The sequence below is a fragment of the Osmia lignaria genome, unplaced genomic scaffold, assembly GCF_051020975.1.
Source record: "Osmia lignaria lignaria isolate PbOS001 unplaced genomic scaffold, iyOsmLign1 scaffold0002, whole genome shotgun sequence".
NCBI classification, from domain to species: domain Eukaryota; kingdom Metazoa; phylum Arthropoda; class Insecta; order Hymenoptera; family Megachilidae; genus Osmia; species Osmia lignaria.
Genome location: NW_027478159.1, coordinates 25,001 through 32,500, shown reverse-complemented (window position 1 = coordinate 32,500; position 7,500 = coordinate 25,001).

Sequence of the window (7,500 nt, the reverse complement as noted above, 5' to 3'; positions counted from 1 at the left end):
GATAGCGCGGACAGTGGCATGCTATACAAATCGAGAAAGCGCGTACAGTGATCATGCTGGTCATTTTGCCACCAAATTTTATAATCTTTATCATTAGAGCGGGCCCACCAACCTCGTCTCTGTACTTTATACATTTCTCCTCCATCTGCACACACCTTTTCAAACATTAACGGAGAGAGTTCCTTGGACTTGCTTTAAATGTACATATTAGATATGTTGGAATCTCTCTCCTTTAGAAGTTTCCCCAGCCTTAAAACTTCTTTCATTTTTACTCCTCTCTCCATACTTATTTTCCTCTCTGAACGTATCAGAGAGGATTTTATTTCTGACACCTCTTGACTTTTCTTAAATTCAGGGACGTAATTTTGTTCATAATTCAGTGGACTTTTGTGTATTTTATACTTTAAATATTTCCAAACAGTCTCCCTTCTAAAAGTGATAGAACGAATTTTCGTCTAACACTACTTTCTTGGTTCAAAAATTTTATACAATCTTATAACTTTTTCAGTTTTAACAAATTTTGGTTACAGACAGTTGATGCTCAGTTTGTACAAGTATGCAACATTTATAAGTGCATACAGGTCACCAGCCTTATATTACAAGGCTCACCACATATGGGCCATTCGGTCTTAGACACCGACCCGTGGTAATGCTGTGTGGAGATTAATAATAATCCGCAACGGAAAACCGGAACGAGAATAGTCGAGAAAGTATATTCTCGAGGAGCGGTAGACTGCTTTTCAACCGAAGTCATAAAAGAGCCACACGCTCGACGCTACTCCCGACCGGTCCGAGCGAACCGAAAGTGCCTTCCTATAAATACCGAACGGCCGGCCGCTAGGTCGGCGACGCATGGGCTTACGCCCAGGCGTATGCCTGTGCAAACCGCCGTGAGAGCGTACCATCCCGCCGGCACGGTAAAACTTAGACTGAAAATATCGTCGAACATATCCTTTCATTTTATAACGTTCTATACATGAAAATTAATAAATTAACATGCAGGACATAATAAATTCACATTCTCATGTAAATCATGGGTTTAATTAATATTTTAAAAAATTTTAAAACCGCCCAGAACCGATGAGATGAAAATATTAAAACGATATTTTTGCATTTTCTTACGGTAAAACATTAACAAATAAGCGACTATAGCAATATAAAACTCCATTTGTAATTTAATTAATCAAAATTAATATTTTTCTTTGATTTTTCAGCGATCCAGAACCGATGAGACGAAAACATTAAAACGATATTTTTGCATTTTCTTACGACAAAACATTAACAAATACGAGACTATAACAATATAAAACTACATATGTAATTTAATTAATCAAAATTAATAATTTTTTTTGATTTTTCAGTGATCCAGAACCGATAAGTCGAAAATTTTAACAATCATATTTTTGCATTCTGTACCGTGGATCGATCGTTAAACGCTATTGAACTAACGTCCGTGATGGTATAAATGCAGATTTTCGCTCCGTTTAGCCAAAATAACGAACTTTAGGTGCGCTCCGAAATATTTCAAAGTCCCAGCGGCGTATTGCTTCGCCTCTTAGAACCGATTAGTCGAAAATTTTAACAATCATATTTTTGCATTCTGTACCGTGGATCGATCGTTAAACGCTATTGAACTAACGTCCGTGATGGTATAAATGCAGATTTTCGCTCCGTTTAGCCAAAATAACGAACTTTAGGTGCGCTCCGAAATATTTCAAAGTCCCAGCGGCGTATTGCTTCGCCTCTTAGAACCGATTAGTCGAAAATTTTAACAATCATATTTTTGCATTCTGTACCGTGGATCGATCGTTAAACGCTATTGAACTAACGTCCGTGATGGTATAAATGCAGATTTTCGCTCCGTTTAGCCAAAATAACGAACTTTAGGTGCGCTCCGAAATATTTCAAAGTCCCAGCGGCGTATTGCTTCGCCTCTTAGAACCGATTAGTCGAAAATTTTAACAATCATATTTTTGCATTCTGTACCGTGGATCCATCGTTAAACGCTATTAAACTAACGTCCGTGATGGTATAAATGCAGATTTTCGCTCCGTTTAGCCAAAATAACGAACTTTAGGTGCGCTCCGAAATATTTCAAAGTCCCAGCGGCGTATTGCTTCGCCTCTTAGAACCGATTAGTCGAAAATTTTAACAATCATATTTTTGCATTCTGTACCGTGGATCGATCGTTAAACGCTATTGAACTAACGTCCGTGATGGTATAAATGCAGATTTTCGCTCCGTTTAGCCAAAATAACGAACTTTAGGTGCGCTCCGAAATATTTCAAAGTCCCAGCGGCGTATTGCTTCGCCTCTTAGAACCGATTAGTCGAAAATTTTAACAATCATATTTTTGCATTCTGTACCGTGGATCGATCGTTAAACGCTATTGAACTAACGTCCGTGATGGTATAAATGCAGATTTTCGCTCCGTTTAGCCAAAATAACGAACTTTAGGTGCGCTCCGAAATATTTCAAAGTCCCAGCGGCGTATTGCTTCGCCTCTTAGAACCGATTAGTCGAAAATTTTAACAATCATATTTTTGCATTCTGTACCGTGGATCGATCGTTAAACGCTATTGAACTAACGTCCGTGATGGTATAAATGCAGATTTTCGCTCCGTTTAGCCAAAATAACGAACTTTAGGTGCGCTCCGAAATATTTCAAAGTCCCAGCGGCGTATTGCTTCGCCTCTTAGAACCGATTAGTCGAAAATTTTAACAATCATATTTTTGCATTCTGTACCGTGGATCCATCGTTAAACGCTATTAAACTAACGTCCGTGATGGTATAAATGCAGATTTTCGCTCCGTTTAGCCAAAATAACGAACTTTAGGTGCGCTCCGAAATATTTCAAAGTCCCAGCGGCGTATTGCTTCGCCTCTTAGAACCGATTAGTCGAAAATTTTAACAATCATATTTTTGCATTCTGTACCGTGGATCGATCGTTAAACGCTATTGAACTAACGTCCGTGATGGTATAAATGCAGATTTTCGCTCCGTTTAGCCAAAATAACGAACTTTAGGTGCGCTCCGAAATATTTCAAAGTCCCAGCGGCGTATTGCTTCGCCTCTTAGAACCGATTAGTCGAAAATTTTAACAATCATATTTTTGCATTCTGTACCGTGGATCGATCGTTAAACGCTATTAAACTAACGTCCGTGATGGTATAAATGCAGATTTTCGCTCCGTTTAGCCAAAATAACGAACTTTAGGTGCGCTCCGAAATATTTCAAAGTCCCAGCGGCGTATTGCTTCGCCTCTTAGAACCGATTAGTCGAAAATTTTAACAATCATATTTTTGCATTCTGTACCGTGGATCCATCGTTAAACGCTATTAAACTAACGTCCGTGATGGTATAAATGCAGATTTTCGCTCCGTTTAGCCAAAATAACGAACTTTAGGTGCGCTCCGAAATATTTCAAAGTCCCAGCGGCGTATTGCTTCGCCTCTTAGAACCGATTAGTCGAAAATTTTAACAATCATATTTTTGCATTCTGTACCGTGGATCGATCGTTAAACGCTATTGAACTAACGTCCGTGATGGTATAAATGCAGATTTTCGCTCCGTTTAGCCAAAATAACGAACTTTAGGTGCGCTCCGAAATATTTCAAAGTCCCAGCGGCGTATTGCTTCGCCTCTTAGAACCGATTAGTCGAAAATTTTAACAATCATATTTTTGCATTCTGTACCGTGGATCGATCGTTAAACGCTATTGAACTAACGTCCGTGATGGTATAAATGCAGATTTTCGCTCCGTTTAGCCAAAATAACGAACTTTAGGTGCGCTCCGAAATATTTCAAAGTCCCAGCGGCGTATTGCTTCGCCTCTTAGAACCGATTAGTCGAAAATTTTAACAATCATATTTTTGCATTCTGTACCGTGGATCGATCGTTAAACGCTATTGAACTAACGTCCGTGATGGTATAAATGCAGATTTTCGCTCCGTTTAGCCAAAATAACGAACTTTAGGTGCGCTCCGAAATATTTCAAAGTCCCAGCGGCGTATTGCTTCGCCTCTTAGAACCGATTAGTCGAAAATTTTAACAATCATATTTTTGCATTCTGTACCGTGGATCCATCGTTAAACGCTATTAAACTAACGTCCGTGATGGTATAAATGCAGATTTTCGCTCCGTTTAGCCAAAATAACGAACTTTAGGTGCGCTCCGAAATATTTCAAAGTCCCAGCGGCGTATTGCTTCGCCTCTTAGAACCGATTAGTCGAAAATTTTAACAATCATATTTTTGCATTCTGTACCGTGGATCGATCGTTAAACGCTATTGAACTAACGTCCGTGATGGTATAAATGCAGATTTTCGCTCCGTTTAGCCAAAATAACGAACTTTAGGTGCGCTCCGAAATATTTCAAAGTCCCAGCGGCGTATTGCTTCGCCTCTTAGAACCGATTAGTCGAAAATTTTAACAATCATATTTTTGCATTCTGTACCGTGGATCGATCGTTAAACGCTATTGAACTAACGTCCGTGATGGTATAAATGCAGATTTTCGCTCCGTTTAGCCAAAATAACGAACTTTAGGTGCGCTCCGAAATATTTCAAAGTCCCAGCGGCGTATTGCTTCGCCTCTTAGAACCGATTAGTCGAAAATTTTAACAATCATATTTTTGCATTCTGTACCGTGGATCGATCGTTAAACGCTATTGAACTAACGTCCGTGATGGTATAAATGCAGATTTTCGCTCCGTTTAGCCAAAATAACGAACTTTAGGTGCGCTCCGAAATATTTCAAAGTCCCAGCGGCGTATTGCTTCGCCTCTTAGAACCGATTAGTCGAAAATTTTAACAATCATATTTTTGCATTCTGTACCGTGGATCCATCGTTAAACGCTATTAAACTAACGTCCGTGATGGTATAAATGCAGATTTTCGCTCCGTTTAGCCAAAATAACGAACTTTAGGTGCGCTCCGAAATATTTCAAAGTCCCAGCGGCGTATTGCTTCGCCTCTTAGAACCGATTAGTCGAAAATTTTAACAATCATATTTTTGCATTCTGTACCGTGGATCGATCGTTAAACGCTATTGAACTAACGTCCGTGATGGTATAAATGCAGATTTTCGCTCCGTTTAGCCAAAATAACGAACTTTAGGTGCGCTCCGAAATATTTCAAAGTCCCAGCGGCGTATTGCTTCGCCTCTTAGAACCGATTAGTCGAAAATTTTAACAATCATATTTTTGCATTCTGTACCGTGGATCGATCGTTAAACGCTATTGAACTAACGTCCGTGATGGTATAAATGCAGATTTTCGCTCCGTTTAGCCAAAATAACGAACTTTAGGTGCGCTCCGAAATATTTCAAAGTCCCAGCGGCGTATTGCTTCGCCTCTTAGAACCGATTAGTCGAAAATTTTAACAATCATATTTTTGCATTCTGTACCGTGGATCGATCGTTAAACGCTATTGAACTAACGTCCGTGATGGTATAAATGCAGATTTTCGCTCCGTTTAGCCAAAATAACGAACTTTAGGTGCGCTCCGAAATATTTCAAAGTCCCAGCGGCGTATTGCTTCGCCTCTTAGAACCGATTAGTCGAAAATTTTAACAATCATATTTTTGCATTCTGTACCGTGGATCGATCGTTAAACGCTATTAAACTAACGTCCGTGATGGTATAAATGCAGATTTTCGCTCCGTTTAGCCAAAATAACGAACTTTAGGTGCGCTCCGAAATATTTCAAAGTCCCAGCGGCGTATTGCTTCGCCTCTTAGAACCGATTAGTCGAAAATTTTAACAATCATATTTTTGCATTCTGTACCGTGGATCCATCGTTAAACGCTATTAAACTAACGTCCGTGATGGTATAAATGCAGATTTTCGCTCCGTTTAGCCAAAATAACGAACTTTAGGTGCGCTCCGAAATATTTCAAAGTCCCAGCGGCGTATTGCTTCGCCTCTTAGAACCGATTAGTCGAAAATTTTAACAATCATATTTTTGCATTCTGTACCGTGGATCGATCGTTAAACGCTATTGAACTAACGTCCGTGATGGTATAAATGCAGATTTTCGCTCCGTTTAGCCAAAATAACGAACTTTAGGTGCGCTCCGAAATATTTCAAAGTCCCAGCGGCGTATTGCTTCGCCTCTTAGAACCGATTAGTCGAAAATTTTAACAATCATATTTTTGCATTCTGTACCGTGGATCGATCGTTAAACGCTATTAAACTAACGTCCGTGATGGTATAAATGCAGATTTTCGCTCCGTTTAGCCAAAATAACGAACTTTAGGTGCGCTCCGAAATATTTCAAAGTCCCAGCGGCGTATTGCTTCGCCTCTTAGAACCGATTAGTCGAAAATTTTAACAATCATATTTTTGCATTCTGTACCGTGGATCCATCGTTAAACGCTATTAAACTAACGTCCGTGATGGTATAAATGCAGATTTTCGCTCCGTTTAGCCAAAATAACGAACTTTAGGTGCGCTCCGAAATATTTCAAAGTCCCAGCGGCGTATTGCTTCGCCTCTTAGAACCGATTAGTCGAAAATTTTAACAATCATATTTTTGCATTCTGTACCGTGGATCGATCGTTAAACGCTATTGAACTAACGTCCGTGATGGTATAAATGCAGATTTTCGCTCCGTTTAGCCAAAATAACGAACTTTAGGTGCGCTCCGAAATATTTCAAAGTCCCAGCGGCGTATTGCTTCGCCTCTTAGAACCGATTAGTCGAAAATTTTAACAATCATATTTTTGCATTCTGTACCGTGGATCCATCGTTAAACGCTATTAAACTAACGTCCGTGATGGTATAAATGCAGATTTTCGCTCCGTTTAGCCAAAATAACGAACTTTAGGTGCGCTCCGAAATATTTCAAAGTCCCAGCGGCGTATTGCTTCGCCTCTTAGAACCGATTAGTCGAAAATTTTAACAATCATATTTTTGCATTCTGTACCGTGGATCCATCGTTAAACGCTATTAAACTAACGTCCGTGATGGTATAAATGCAGATTTTCGCTCCGTTTAGCCAAAATAACGAACTTTAGGTGCGCTCCGAAATATTTCAAAGTCCCAGCGGCGTATTGCTTCGCCTCTTAGAACCGATTAGTCGAAAATTTTAACAATCATATTTTTGCATTCTGTACCGTGGATCCATCGTTAAACGCTATTGAACTAACGTCCGTGATGGTATAAATGCAGATTTTCGCTCCGTTTAGCCAAAATAACGAACTTTAGGTGCGCTCCGAAATATTTCAAAGTCCCAGCCGCGTATTGCTTTGCCCCGAAATTTTTCAAAGTTCCAGCGGCGTGTTGCTTTCAAAGTGCCTCCCTCTAAATACCGATCGGCAGGCCGCTAGGTCGGCGACGCACGGGCTTACGCCCAGGCGTATACGGGGGCAAATCGCCGTGAGAGCGTGCGATTTTGACTTTCGCAATAAGATAGTCTCCTTTATGAAAAGGAGCGTACACGTCTCCCAAAAAAAAAAACAGTTTCATGACGATCAATGTAGTTCTTGATCGAAATGTAT